Genomic DNA, 16,464 nt, shown 5'->3' with positions numbered 1-16,464 from the left:
GCCACTGCATGCGCCTTTCAGTCAGGCGCCACCGTGTCGGTGACTCATACTTTCAAGTTTCGACAAGCTTGGGTCAGACGCCTCGCTTTCAACGCGCTTCAAACTCCGGCGGTTGCCAGCGGCACGTCGAGACCCGTCCCAAGGATACAGAGGCCCCGCGATCACAGCGGAGTCCTCCTCTCTCCCCTCTCTCGGACTCAACGTGCGCCGAGGCTACCGACTGCTTACGAACTCTAAAAAGAGCGTTGTGTGTGTCTGTGAAGTGCGTAGCGTGCGCAAAATGTAGAGGGAAGGCTGTTTTGACCGTTACCGCTTTTTGGTATAAATAGAAGCCCCGCAAGCGCTATACGCCTCGAGATTCGCGATCGCTGCGCCGCCTGCCGCCGCTTCTCCGCGGCGTTTGCGGGATTAGCGCTGCGTGGCTGATAGGTGGTCATGCAGTGTTTTGGTTCCTTTCGATTCCCTTTGCCTTTCTGCGCTCTAAACAACTTGTTTTTGTGACGTCTGTAAGCTAACTGAACGTTTAGGGCACTTAAAAAAAAACAGCTGCGTCTTGGAAGAGCGCTCCAGCGCCAACAAGAGCTACCCGGGGAGGCGTTTCTGCGCGCTTCTTGGCCGCTCTTGCGGGCGTCGGCGATGGCAGCAGCATATCACCGCTGTCACCTTCGAACCCGTCAGCACAAGTGAATTCTATTTATTGTCGCCTCGTTTAGACCTGATATTCTCACTGTAAGGGGTTGGTTCGTTTTGCAGCGCAGACAACAAATGCGGCTTTGCTTCGAATATGTACGTCGTAGAAAAATATGTTTCGGGGACGTGATAACCCAATAGCTGACAAAAACTTGTGCCTTTTATGGGAATATAAGCCACGCGAAAATGTTAAGTACACTCAAAGGCTGTGCATTGTCAGATATGTGCCCACTCATGCCTTATAATAAGAACCAAGGTATATGTTAATGAAACCACGGGAAAATGAATGGTCTGCAAGTAAGGAATAAATAGAATAGTCGTACGGGAATGAAAAAAAAACCGAGTGCAGCTTCTGAAATGCTAAAGACGTTTGTTTGAGCAAGGTATACTATTCACCAGACCAACTAGATGCGAAAGGCACTGGTATTTCGCAAGATATGGGGGGGGGGGGGGGGTTGAAGAGGAGGACGCTCAACTATTGTTGTTTACTAATGCGGAGCGAAATCAACGAATGAACGTTTTAGTAATCACACACACAAGCTGCGTGTTCACTTTTCTTTTGTTTTTCGCCTTGAAAAACGGCTGATCACTCGGCGGACTCATTTTTTGAAGAATACAGGCTAGGCAGTTCACAAGCGATACGAGGTGTCGTTGGAAGAGTTGATTGATTGATTGCAGGGTTTAACGCGCCGACGCAACGGAGACGATGAGGCACGCCGTAGTGGAGGGCTCCGGATTAATTTTGACCACCTGGAGATCCTTAACGTGCGCCGAAATCTCGTACACACGGGCTCGTTGGATGAGTGTCGTATCTGATAAGGGTCTCTGATTTCGGTTTATGCTAGATTCTGCAGTCTCCCTGTGTCATGACTCATATGACGATGTTTCGAAGAAGAGTTTGGTCACGGACGCGGATTACTCTATAAGCCCATCTTCGCGCTTCTCGTGGAGGATAAATGTAACACGTGAATCTTTGCGAGCGCTCATCTCGGGACAAAACGACCCAGCATTAAATTTGTCATCGCGTGCTGACTCCGGAGTGTAATTTTGCATTATCCATCGTACTTCTTTGGTACGATGTTTGTGAAATTTATGCCGCATTGGCTTGTCATGGTACTGATCAATATCTGATATGCGATATTGGCAGGCGTAACTTGCGTGCTGTCAGGTATGAGTGCTCCGCTGGATTTTTTAAGTGCACAAAGTCGATTTACATCATAGTGTGTATGGCCGCAACATGACTATCGGAGGAAACACTGCTTACGGCGACACTGTCACTAAATTACAGGGCAGCGGAATTACAATCAGCTGCATGCAAATGCTGGCTTCAGGACGCCGGCCTGGGACGCACGCCCGGCGCTCATATACAGGGTGTCCCAGCTATCATGCACCAAGATTTAAAAAAAGAGAAGTCGCGAAACTCGAAAAAAACCTAGTGCATAATGTTTGCAGTACTGTGAAGAAGCGGAGAGTAATTTTTTCGTTAATGAGACTTAATTAATTAATTGTAATTAAATATCTAACTCGAAAAATACTGTCCTAATCACTAAAGTGTCAATGAGGCACTTGTAGGTAACCATGAGGGGCATCTAACTGCGCTATTTTCAGCGACGAACTAATTGCGTACTCATTTATTCTGACTGATAAAGGAAACCCGCGAAATATGAAAAATACCCCGTGACGACGCTTACGCGCGCATTGTGAAGCAGCGTCCCCAAACAAAGCTGATTGAAAGCAACTGCTTTGCGTGTTACCCGCCCGAAGAGACAGCGCATCACCTTGATAATAGCATGCATCGAAGGAGCAGCAGCAGCAAAATTCGCGGGACGCGTGTGCAGATAAGGAACAAACTCGGTCGCGATTTCTTCTTTCTTTCTTTTGTCTATTTCATTCTGGCTAACTCAGAGGCAGCCTGTTTGAGGGCGTTGCTTTACGGTGCGCGCGGAAGCGCCGCCACGTGGTATTTTTCATATTTCGCGGGTTTTCTTTATCAGTCAGAATAAATGTGTACGCAATTAGTTCATCGCTGAAAATACCGCAGTTAGATGCCCCTCGTGGTTACCTACAAGTGCCTCATTGACACTTTAGTGATTAGGACAGTATTTCTCGAGTTAGATAATTAATTACAATTAGTTAATTAAGTCTCGTTAACGAAAAAAATACTGTCCGCTTCTTCACAGTACTGCGAACATTATGCACTAGGTTTTCTTCGAGTTACGCCTTTACTCTTTTTTTAAATCTTGGTGCATGATAGCTGGGACACCCTGTAGATCTCACTAAGATCGCGTCATAAACGTTTATACTCTCGTGAACATACCACGCTTGCAAACAGAGTGTCTGCTCCACGTTATTCGGTATTTCGAACGCGGACAAACGGTAAATCGCTGTCTTGAACGAGCCCCAAAAGCAACGGCGACAGGCGGGAGCGGGCCGGGGACTCCCGCGCCTGCTTTCGAAACGGGCCGCTAGGGGGATTTCAGTGGCGCCCCTACAGGCCGCGCTCGAGGCCTATAACCCATTCCTGTTTGAGCAGCGAATCCATGCTGTCACTCTGCTCGAGTCCTGTATTGTAATCTCGCCCGTCGGGGCATTGTTCTTTGGCTTCGGCTCACCTCTCGCTATGAAGTAAACAGTTACGTTAGCCTACGGCTTCTGGACTTCTTCATGGCTGCAACATCGGCTTACCGCTCGCTTCAAACCACGCTACCACACGTATGTCGGAGGCGACGGAGCTCGGCTCGGGTCGGCCTTCCCGGCCGCAACACTGGTTTTAAGGAGCTTTCTTGCACGAACGTATAAATTTCTTGTTATTTTGTTTTTAGTTTGATTTGTTTTTGGACAGTATCTCCGGGATCTATTTTGTAAAAGACAACATTGTGCTCTTGGGATTATTTAACGCCTACTTATGAATCCGCGTACTTTTCAAGCGATTTCTCCTGTAAATATTTGTTGAGGGTAGTTCCTCGATCATCTTTCATTTGCTTGCTTTTCGCGTAAATGTTATATGCATTGATTATGCAATTACATAAAGACATTCTATTAATTTTTTTTCTGAGTAGCGAAGTTCTATTTCACAAAAGAACCGAATGAGCTTCAGAGATACCAATGAGCCGCGATCCAACGTCGCTCATATTCGGGGACGCTGCTTTGACGTGCATGATTGCTGCGGAAAATATTTTTACGCACTCAGCGCTCTTCCGCGCTGTTAAACAAAGTAAACACCTAACTTATAAATAAGAATGAGATGGTTTAACACTGCAGTTAGAAAAAAATTACTCCCACCTTCCCTCGCGGGAACCCCTGTGTAGATGCGACGCATAGGGGGTTCCGTTGTTGTTTCCGTTAGGTTGATTCTCCCATCGCGTGAAACGTGCTGTGAACCCCCTGCCGCGGCTATGACGCAACGTGGCGCGGCTATGACGCAACACAATCCACTTTAATCCAATACAATCCAAATCCAAACCAATCCAATCCAAATCCAATCCAATCCAAGCCAAGCCAAGCCAATTGAATCCAATCCAATGCCCCTCACGAGAGAGTGTTCGCTATCGGAGAGGAAAGGGGGTGAGCGGCGGAGAGCGCAGCTCGCGCGGCGAGGAGAATGGAGGAGGGGTGTGGACGGACAACAACGCCGTATGGAGGGACAAGGCGAGTGAATGAGATGCAGTCGCATATAAAAAATTATCAATCGGAACAGTAGCGTTAAAGTGTTACAGAACTCAATGTTTTGTTTATTACAAAACCCTGGGTCTCAAAAAACCGTCTGCACCACCTGCCGTTTTCACGGCGGCACTCAAATTAGGACTGATTAACTGTAGTGGGTGCAATTATTACTCGTACCAAACAATACTTACACGTGGAAGAGAAGGCGTAGCGTAGCGCACGTTGCCCGCTATACGCTAAAACACTGCATTTGCAGAGTTTAGTCAGACTGCGTTGAATTAAGCCTAGAAACGTATAGTTTTAGAGGGAGATGTTGAATTTCCCGTGGGAAAGCTGTGGCGGGTATTGCCATGCGCCTTGCAGCTCAACCAGAGAAGAGGACGAAGAGGGCGGGCAGCGGAGTAGGAGCGTGAGCACGCAATAAAGAAAATTTCCCCGCAATTCCCCGACGGGAAGAATGTGAAAGTGCGAATGCAGGCGTTGAATTTGCGCGGTTCGGTAATGTTCGCGAAAGAGAGATCACACACACACACACAACTACAAAGAAAGAAAGATGCATTTATTCACAGACACCTATTTGTGTTGTCGTTGTACTTGATTGCTAGAGCGGATCTCAGCTTTGAAATTTCGTGTCAGTACTCCTTTAAGCGGGTGCATTAGCCCTTCTCACGCCCGATTCCTGGCCAATCCCCCACGTGGGTATGTGCCATGCACAGACACCTATTTGTGTTGTCGTTGTACTTGATTGCTAGAGCGGATCTCAGCTTTGAAATTTCGTGTCAGTACTCCTTTAAGCGGGTGCATTAGCCCTTCTCACGCCCGATTCCTGGCCAATCCCCCACGTGGGTATGTGCCATGTCAGCGGCCAGGCAGCGCGCGCCCATCTCCCCCCGTTGCCAAGGAAGACGAGGAGCGCGCGCACCCGCAGCTGTTGCTATGTGGACGGACGGCGGTCACCGGAATTCAGGGTCGCTTATAAAGTGCATTCGCACTTAAAAGACGAGAACCAGGAGGTGTTCGATTAGGTAACGCGGGTGTCTGTCTCTTCGCTGTCTCTACATTTCTCTACATTTCTCTGTCTCTACATGGGGGTTCACACTACGTTCCCATTCGTGCTCCGATAAATGAAACAACATAACGGCAACAGAATGGAACCTACACGGAACCCCCATGATGCTTCGCATCCTCCTCATGGTTCCCCACGGAAGATGGTGTAATTTTTTGACTGCGCCTGGAAAGAGCAGAAAATCACAGAAACTGTGCCAGTGTTTTTCGTGTACTGCCGCAAAATATAGGATATGTGTATGTAGGAATAAAAAAACTGAATGAATGCTTGTTCTGCTTTCTGTGAAATTTGACCTGTAAAGCAAGCAATATCGTGGTAGGTTTTTATGTATTAGTTTTCTGTCTACATGTCTATCATCGGAAAAATATTTGGCCCTGGCAATTAGGATACCGCTATAGATCTGTGCGCATATTAATAAAAACGTTGTGAGTCTGTCCTTGATATTGTTTCTTTCCTGCATGGCTACTCTAAGTAGTCTTTCCTACTAATCTTATCAGCTACTGTCATTAGCGACCTGAACTCTCAATCATGCTTTGCTCATTTGTGAATATATTTTCTCCCGCAGACTGTTAGCTTTGTTCCTGAATTTGTGCAAACCACTTGCAATTGCCCAGAAAACTGAAGTACTCTTCGTTTGATTCAGCCTGCACCGGAATCAGTTCATTGCAACAAATTCTGCATAAGCAGTGGAACTAGAGTCGCACTCTTGGTCTGTTTCTGCACATCCTTGTCTGGGAGTGGAGACAAAGCCATGCACTTGTCTTGCACTCATCTGCACAGCCAGTGAATCTAATGGTGCGGTTCGGGTGCCACAATCTGCACTGGTAAAACGAATGGCGAAGTGCTGCACCACCTGAACTGGTTCTCGTGCTGCAGGCAAATAGAATGGACCCTCATTTGCTTCGGACAACTCGTGAAATCACATGGCAGGCAGTACGGGCAAAGCATATTGTACCCCAGCCACACTGTACAAGGTTCAAAGTATGCCACCTAAGGCAATACTATAGTATAAAGGCCGAAGGTTGACGGTGCAGAAACAGTCATTGTAGCTCAAAATAAATGTGACAACCGACATGCACCAAGACAATTTGCTAAGCAGTAACCCCAGTTCATATGCACCTTTAGCCGAGTATAGTTTGCCAAACAAGCGCATTGTTCACCTCATGCCTTTGGTTCAGTTGGCTTGTCCTTGCAGTGCTGAAAAAAACACAGCCTCAAGAATTAACAAGTGCCCAAGCGGGGTACTGACAGGTGCTTTTGCTTGTTGGCCGAGTCATCTTGTGCTATTTTTCAGCATGCACCTTACGCTAATTGTTCCTATTTCCCAACCTGCCTAACATTGCATAGAGGTAGTAGACAACCTGAGGCAAAACATCCAGGTAAAACTTGTTTATTTGGAGTAGTAGACACACAGAGTGGGGCCAATTACCAAAGTTGTGTGTGGTTCAACTCCCTTTGCGTTGCATTCACACCACGGAATGAAAGTGGTGAGGGTGCTGCATGGCTTGCCATTCCCAGGAGCATGCTGAAAATAACCAAGAGTCAGCAAACAGGGCACAACCGCATAAATATAGCTAGAATGATCATACTCGGGAAGGGAACATCTGAAATAGTTTAATTACAACAAATATCAACACCTTTATTCTCAGCATACATATTGAGTAAAAAGGCAAGCCTGCATGTAGTTTTCGTCATCGGAACATCTAAGAAGCCGCGTTGCTCTGGGAGCTATGTGCCCGTGCGCTACAGGCACAGTGCTAAGGCGTGGATGACGCGCGATTTATTTGCGTATGCAGTGGCTGAGCGAGTTCGACTGGGACATGCAGAGGCAAGGCAGGCGCGTGCTTCTCGTGATCGATAACTACTCTGCGCACCACGTGCAAACTCCCTGACGGTAGTGACCCTGCTTTTCCTGCCACCCAATACCACTTCGAAAGTGCAGCCGCTTGATTTGGGAATAATACGGGCCTTCAAGGCATCGTATAGGCGCCGCGTTGTGGAGCGCTTGGACATAGCTGTTGACCGCCCGGCAGCCAACTTGCCGCTTCGAGTTTCGCTGTATCCAGCTGTAGAGATGGTGAAGGCTGCCTGGTCGGAGGTGACAGCCACTTACGTGCGGAACTGTTTCCGCAAGGCCGGCTTCGTCAACACACAACCTCAAGCCGAGCCTGATGCTTGCGATAGTCAGTCCGGCGGCGATTTGTGGCAGCGAGTCATCGACACCGACATGGGGGCCATGAGTCCATGACCCCGGCTCGGACGATTTCGTTTGTGCCGATGAAGACGCTGACACTGCGGAACCGTGCACGCTAGGGCGTCGTGAATGAAGCGCAGGACAAGAGCGATGCGGAGGAATCGGCCGCGGACGGCTACGGAACTTCTGAGCCTGCGCATATATAAGCGTGTCTGTTGCAACTTGTTTATGCCAAGGACATCGGCGAAGAGCACTCGGGTGCTCTGAATAAACTGGAGACTGCCCTCACCAAGTCTGCACTGCAGAAACAAACAGCCATCACGGACTTCCTCGCGAAAAAATAAATTGTTTTGACTTCTGATTTTTTTTTACTGTGGTACATTTACTACGAACTTCGGGATATAACGAACGGAGGCCGCGTGACGCTCAGGTTCGTTATAAGTGGGCTCGACTGTATTTTGAACTTGACACGAGTCATTTCAGTGAATTCCTGCAGCGGCGACAAAAGTCTAGGTATGCGAAAGAGATGTCACACAACAAGCGCATGCAATCTCGCTTCAAAACGCGAGCGCGCGTTGACATCCGGGTGCGGCGCTTAGGCGGAGCGATACACTACATGAGCTATTCCCCGAGTGTAAGCTTGCTGTGCTGTCACTGAAATCTCCAGGCTTGTTGTAACTGCTTAGAAACAAAACAGGTATTTGGGCATTGCAACGTACGTGCAGGTGTATATATGCTAATATGTGCCCGCTGCTTCCATAGCACGCACACTAATCGCGAAGCTCCTCTTCCCGTGTTGTTGTTATGCACCAATAAATAAGAGCTGGTTTGTATGTAAGGCCAGGTACAGGGAGAACAGTGCTTGAAGCAGTTCATTAAACACATATCGGCTTGTCCAAGACTAGTATACGTATGTTTTGTTGAGACTTTGCACAGCACATTTGTTTTTCTGTTCTGTTTCTTTAAACAGCTCTGTCAGCCACAGGTTCTGCGCGCCTGACCCAAGAAATGATGTCCTCATCCATCAGCGCACCACTAGTGGTTAGCTCATTGCCACTGCACTCGCATCCACGTTGATGTAGTCCCCGAAACACGTACGCGCAATGGGGATTTCAGATTTGTTTTACCCGATTTTACTTCCTCTCTCCGTTCCAGGGGTGACATAGCTTCGTGTGTATAGGCAGCAGGTGCGTTTTTATGGCCGTTCGTCCGGTGTCAAGCCACCACCGTAGTGGCAAGTAGTTCGAATTTTTCTGTACTAATCATTGGCGCATGTCATCCCTTCTTCCCTCCCTACCATTACAATTGGAATTCGTTCTGTTCACCAAGAATGATTTCTTTCTATCCCCTTCATACGTCGACAGAGACGTTACAGTTACCATTTCGTTGAAATCGTGCAAGCGCAGTCAAAAGACTCATGCATGCAGGTGAATGCAACCGCCTACCATAGCACTTACCGTTGGCGCATATACATGCAACAGCCAGTGGCAAAGTTAGCAGAATCGGCTTGAAGCAGAGTGGCTGACAACTTTGCTGGAGAATTGCGGGTGTGTATTGCCGCCCCCGAGAAAGCTCTGCCAGGGGCGGCATACAGGTGCGGGGCTTGGTGACCTACTTGGCCTGGGTGCCGTCATACCACAACGGCATCAAGAAGACCTTCTCTGATTGGCTTCTAATCTTTACAATGAAAGTGGGAGCCAATGAGAACAGGCTTCAAGGAAGACGGCAACGATAGCGTAAAATCGAAAATAGGGCCCGCCCCGGTTTGCTCTGGGTACTTTGTGATGCACACTTTAACGTCAAAAAAAAAAAGGAACAAAAATGGCAGAGATAAAAATGCTGGCTTTTATTACTTATTTCTCAGCATCGTTGGCCATCGAACAAAGACTAAGAGAGCTATGAAACGCGTGGATCTTTCAGTAAAAAGAAGAAGTTATTCAGACTGCAGTGTCTCTGTAAGAATTAAGCTATTTTAAATGTTTTGGCCACAGCTGTCAGGAGGAATCAGGCTTGTCAAATAAATAAGAAGTGGTTATAATAAACTAAGTGCTGTAGCACAACAGTAATTTCACAAAAGCTGCTGCAATAAAACAGAACATTTATTCTTTGCTTAAACTTGTGCAAAAATTATTGCAAGTAGGAAACACCAGTACACGTGCAGGAAAATTGGTAAAACTGGGTGGTAGAAAGGAAGCTGGATAATGACAGAAAAAAAAAACAAAGTTGCATAATTGAGATTATACGGATATCAAAAACTTGGCATCGACATTTTCAAGGCGCTGAAAAACGGCTGCCAGTCAATGAAAACACACCAAGTAGGCACTGGCAGTGTGTAGCTAAAAACGCACACAGACACACAAACACATGGCTCCAATGTGTGCTATAGTACTATAAAAAGATTCCACGCACAAAGTGGGAGCCAGAAGGCGACTGTTTGATTGAGTGGTGAAGAATTACCACAGGTGAAAAACACGAGTACATACAATAAAAAACAGGTAATACCGTGTACCATAAGTCAGCCACACAAAATCAGAAATAAAACACAGAGCTCCGTAATCCAGATCACAAATATTAAGAGCTTGGCATTCACATTTGCATAGTATTAAAAAACGGCTGCCAGCCAACGACAGTGCACACAAAGTAGGCCTGTACTTACAGAGCGTAGATTTTAAAAAGCAAAAAAAAAAAAAAACAATAACACCTGCCTAGAACTTTTAAAATGATTCTTTGCCACGCACAAATTAGGAACCGGAAGGCGTTTTCAGAGTTTGGCTCTGAGTACTCCAAGTAAAAAAAAAAAGTACTCCAAGTAAAAAAAAAACGAGTACATGTACAAAAAACAAGAAGGGCTGGGTAGTGTAAATCAGAAGGGAAAAGGTTTGGGTGTGTTGGTTCATCGTCAGACGGAAAACAAGCGCTAAATAAAAATACAGGACGAGGAGTGGACGGGACAAGCGCTAACTTTCAACAAAAAGTTTATTGGACCCAGCGCTTATAAACACGTCTGGCCAGCATGAAGAGAGGGGAAAAGAAAGGGAAACATCAGAAACGGTGGGCAAAACAAGAAAAACAGTGACGTGCCGCCTACGACAAGAAATCCAGTTCAAGTTTCGATAAAGCTACAGACGGCCTGCTGACGCATTGATCCCCCGACCATTGATCCCCGGACTTTTTGTTGAAAGTTAGCGCTTGCCCCGTCCACTCCTCGTCCTGTGTTTTTATTTAGCGCTTGTTTTCCGTCTGACAGTGTAAAATCAGCCGGACAAAAAAAGGGAATTGTAAAAAGAATGCCATGTAACTGTAATTACGAATATTAAATACTCAGCACTGACATTTGTATTGCACTGTAAAATAGCAGTATATATGTTTTTTTTTAAATGGGTACCAATATCTGTGTAGCACTCTGAAAATGATTATCTTCCACGCACAAAGTAGGAACCTGCAGGCGACTGTACGATTTCGCAATGGAAAAAGACTTAGTACCACCGACATCAGCAATCCACCACTCATTATGGATTCTTTGGGCTGTAGAAGATTCGTTCGCCATCGAACTTGGGCGTATCCTCACTGGACATCACCGCCAGACAAACCTCGATTATAGGGAGCTCGCCAAAGGTATCGATAACACTCATTGGATCCTCCAACTGTGTGGGGCTTGCCTTGAGCAGCTCCGCGATGAATTTCGACAGTGCGTACTCCATCCTGCCATACACGTGGTTGTAAGCGACCTTGGGGCCGCCCTGAACATCGCCAAACCCTCCCCGCGGTGAAGACTCCTCCGGTCTCTCGCTGCAAGGATTCTGTGCCGGTGGCGCTTCTGTCACGTGTCCTGTCGGCCTTCCATCGTCGCAGTGATCGCAGCGCTACTTCCCCAGCTTTGAATCAGGGTTACATGCCTCAGGCGAAGAAGGGCAAGCTTCCTTTGTGGCTGCTGCGTTCCTAGTAGGAGATGCGTTGGTAGGCTTCGCGATTTTGTTCTCTGTGGAGAATACAAGGAGCCTTGTTCTTGTAATTCCATTAATAGGTTCTCTTTCTTACTCGAAGACAAGGTACGTTGTTTATGTAATTACATTAAGAGCTTCCCTTTCCTTCTTCGAACTTGGTGGATTATCTCGCTGGAACAGCCTTGTAAAATCCGGTTAAACTTGGCCTCACCCCTCGGCGGTCATCCTAGCTTAGCAAGAACATTGCAAAGCTTAGCAAACATAACAAAACAGCAACACCGAAATAAACTAGGTCGCCCCCCAGCTCCGCTGTTCTGTTTTTGCAACTGAACACCTATTTCACACCGTTTCAACAACCTACAGAAAGACAAGCGTGTTGCAGTCAGTAAACACCCTTTTCGCCACACGACTGTAGTCTTTTTAATTTTGAAGGTTCAAACTGGTGTTTCACGTGCCAAAGCTAAACTTGGGGCATGAGGTTCACCGCATATGGAAACGAGCGATCATTGCATACGAGCAATTTTTTTTGCGTTTGAAAATTTCTTGCGAGTAGAGGAGTATATGAGGGGATGTCTTCTTCTTTACAGTGCTATTATACATCCAAACATGGCCTTATTCAATGAACAGCTTAACACCTTTTCCACACCCTTTCAACACCCTCAGAAAAACCAGGGGTGTTAAAGTTGATCAACACCCTTTTTTTCACACAAAAAGGGTGTAGAGCTAGGAAAAGGGTGTTGAAATTAAAAAAAGGGTGTAAATGCCTCCCAACACCCATTTTCCACTTACGCTACACCCTTTTTGGTTAAAAGGGTGTAAAAGTTTAGTGTATACGAACGATTCGAAAAGTGACACTCTAAATGTACCACAATCGTGTCATTAAAGATCTCCACGAAATATACTCTTTGATTTTGCGTGTTTTGGTTCATATTTTCGTGTTCGCTTTTCATTTGTCCATGACTGTACGCCAGAAGTAAATAAATGCCAGCAGTGACCAAGTTTGTGCCGACCATGTAACTCCCTTTGTCACAATACAAAACGCCACTGAGCCCCCGCGGTGGCTCAGTGGCTAAGGCGCTATGCTCCTGAGCCAAGGACGCGGATTCGATTCCCGGCCGCGGCGGCCGCTTTTCTGATGGAGGCGAAAAAAAAAGTTAGAGAAACTCAGGCACAACCCATCTCCGATAAATGCAGATGTGATGCGATTAGCATACTCCCGACAGAAGAATTGTGTAGGCAAACTGCAGGCGAACGTTACACTTGCCCGACTTCATTGATATACTCGGGGCGCTGGAAATAACTCCTCGAACATTTTGCGAAGCTGCTGTGTCATTGGCAGTGCCAGGGCTGACCATTAACGTGGCTAAATGTCGCTTCCAGCAGCAAATGAAATTACGGGGGAATATTGTAGGAAGCACGAGACTGACCCAGAGAAGGTTAGTATGATCATAGGTAACCCTGTCAAGATTGTAATCAAGATTTTAATCAGCTTTTGGCGCCCGAAGCAAGGGGACAACTTCGTAGCTTCCTATCGCTGGCCAACTATTGTAGGTGCATAGGCGCCTGAGTGCGCCAACGTCGTATTCAATTTCACGAACATAACGGGCGGACGTATTCCGCAGAGCACATTCTGAATACAGATGTCTAGGAGGCATTTGACTATAGGTGAAAGGTTTCCTAGTGTATGCGCCTGCAATGCAGGCGCCGGATCCGCGCAAGTAATTTGTCCTCGCCACGAAGGGTCCGGTTATGCAGTCCGATGCGTGCACAGCAGGGTAGAGAGGGCAAAGAGCACCTTATCGATTTCCCGGGCGAAACAACGTTCAGCCCGCCCCAGGTATGCTGGGCAACGGTAGAGCGAGAAGCGTATGCAATCATTTGGGCGCTGGGAAAGTTGGGCGCATGCATGCCTTTTTGTGCTAAAGTGAGGGCCGATTACTGACCACAACTCGCTCACATTCCGGTCTCTAACAATCCCGCAAAGCGCGAGGCCGATACGCTGGGCGCTGGCGCACTAAAGTGTATACTTGTAATTGAACACAAAAAGGGCTTCTAATTGCTAATGCCAACGTTATGTCGAGGTTGGTGACTGCCAAAAACGGCGAGGGGAACAAGGGCAGATACGCCTACGCCTTGCCACTGCATGTGGGCAGTGGGATCAGGGGGTATGCAAAGCATAGACAGTGCCCACACTGAGGGCATTTGGGTATATGTGTGTGTCACATGCCAAAATGTTGGGTTCGAGGAAGCACGCGGAGGAGGACGGCCTATATACACGCAGGCCACGACCATCGCATGCAGAAACCGCTGCTGTACGAAGCCACTCGAACCTCGCGACGCGTCTGTTGCGGATTTAATTTACCGCCAACATGAACAGTAATGATGCTGAGAGAGACGCCGACAACGAAGTGGCACGTTCACGCGCCTGGCGATGCGTGCGGGCACGTTCGCTCGGGATTGGGTTCGGAACGCTGCGCTTGGGCTACTGTGCACGGCCTTGCGTCGCTCTCTTCACGGCGCCAATAAACGCTGCAGATCGGTTTTCCCTTTTCCACATTTTTGGTGCCGAAACCCGGGATTTAAAGGGGCCTTGAAAGGCGTTTTGAGCACACTAAATGAACTAGCGCAATAAGTGGTCAACGTCGTCTGTGCCAAGTATAGCATTTTTACGTGCAGCGGAAAGCTCATACCAGAGTCAAAGCCTCTGCTCATACTTTCATTGCAAAGTTTGTTGCCGCGTTCCTACCCTTCCTGCGTGTTTTTGGGCTCCGCCATCTTCTTCTGTGTATGTCATCGATTCTCCCATGCGCGTCACGAGGCAGAAATCTTGCGATTGGGCGGCTTTTTCTGTCACTTCCGGCGAAGAGAAGTGTCATCTGCTCAGCGTCGTCGGGTCGCAGGGGCGCCTTTGGGTAATTTGCGCTTCCTGCAGCACGCTTAACGCTATCGTGTTCGTCCATATTTATCTTTTTTTACTCTTATTATCACGCTTCTCGTTAAGGCGCGTTGGCTAGGCCGACACGACGACGGCGACGCCGTCTTCTGAGTTGGCAACCGCCTTGTCACACGACGCCGACGTCGGCACGAACACGTCGGCCGGTCACGACAATGCAACACGACAATGCATCTTTAAGTCATAGGTACAATTCGTTGAGTTTTAAACTCGCACTTTGTATATATAAAAAGGCAACTGTACTTTCGGAGGACGAAATACTGATGTTTGTATATTGTAAAACTGGTATGTCTTTATAGCGTCAAGATAGTTTCCTCCCATCCACTTAAACACGACACAAGGCAGGCGTGGGGGGGGGGGGGGGGGGGGGGGCATAGCCGGCAACCAATCCCTCTACGTATCGAACTGGCAGCCCTGAGCACGCAAAAAAAATGAACGAACAACCTTTATAGTGATAAAAGGGGCTAGGCCATCAGGGGAAAAAGGGAGGGTGGAATAATTGTTTTCTGCAATTATATGCACAGTCGAACAAAGAGGCAGGCACGCACGGCCCCTCAACTCACACTACTCTTCCGAGACCGCTCGTAATATCTGTTACGGTGTAATTCTCTAGCAATTGATGAATACGGAGTCGCGTAGAAGTTTCCCAGAAAGTAAGGACGGAGGGAGGGGGAAATGGAACTCACGACGCACTCTAAGAAAAGTGCCTGTACCCTACCATGCAACCCTTCCGCTGCTTTTTGTTACGATTATAAAAATGTTTAGAACCGATCGGAATAACCGAATGGAATGCTACAACTGCCTGTGTACGCGCGTGCATGGCGTCACCACAACACAACCAAGCTCGACATTGGCGCGAAGAACGAACGGCCAGTTGAGCAATATGTGTATAAACACTGGTATAAACCGACGTCGGTTCGGAAAGCATGTACGTGCTCACTCTAACAAATTTTGAGGCGAATGTTTAGCTATTTGCTTAGATATTTTAGACGTGTCCCGACCCATTCCTTCCATCAGCTTTTCAGCCGTGCGCGGAGTGCAGGATTCATAAGCAAAATGATAAAAAAATGGCCCAAACGGAACGCAGAAAGTCTGCGGCGCAGAATACCGCAGTAGCAGACGACGCCGCAACCGGATGTCGAGATTGCAGACGTCACCGAGAAGCGAGGCATCATGAGCAGTGACGCTCGCGCGGTGCGAGGACGTGGACGAAACGAGGGTGAATCGCGGCGCGGGCGAAAATGCGATGTTTTGATTTGCAATAACTCCACTAATATTCAACGCTTTAACGAACTTCTTGAAGGAGGTGATTACTAGGAAATCTGTTTACCTATAAATATGTGAACACTCATGTATTGGCAAAAGCTCTTTCAGGGCCCCTCTAACTGTTTACGCGGGCTGTTAACGTGCCCAAGAAGGATGGCTCGCAAAGAAAGTGCAATAACGTTACAAACAAAATGGGAACACAGCGGATTTCTAGAGACAATGCGAAGTTTGCATGGTGTGAAGAGCCGCCGTGAAAAGTCTCTAGAACAACTGAAGCCAAGCCATTGTTTGTAAAGACTGGTTTGCATGGCGGCGTGAGCACGTATCCGGAGCTGTGTTTCCACGACACTGGTGCCAGAGCAAAACAACCTGCATGCGTGACAACGGGCATGGCGTGGAAGGTGAGCAATGGACAAAATGAGAGAAAGGGGTGCACAGCAGGCGGCTGGTGAAAATGAATCCGCGCTGGGCATCCTGAGGTCACTGATTCAGCCGAGGGAAATTCGTCCTTGATGATTGAACCGTGCAGTGTTTACTTTTGTTGAGAGGAGAAAACGCATTCAACCTACTCTGATAACGCGATGCCGGAGCTGTCGTGCCAGTCTTGGCAGCTGCCAAGTCGCACTCTACCACCAGGAATAAAGATGGCGGGAAGGAACACAGGTTGCTGCGACTTAATGTTTGCCGC

Source organism: Haemaphysalis longicornis, unplaced genomic scaffold (genome assembly GCF_048455015.1).
Source record: "Haemaphysalis longicornis isolate Haplotype H1 unplaced genomic scaffold, Haemaphysalis longicornis Haplotype H1 scaffold_1, whole genome shotgun sequence".
NCBI lineage: Eukaryota > Metazoa > Arthropoda > Arachnida > Ixodida > Ixodidae > Haemaphysalis > Haemaphysalis longicornis.
The sequence above is the reverse complement of the archived record's forward strand: the minus strand, read 5'-3'. Positions refer to the sequence as shown.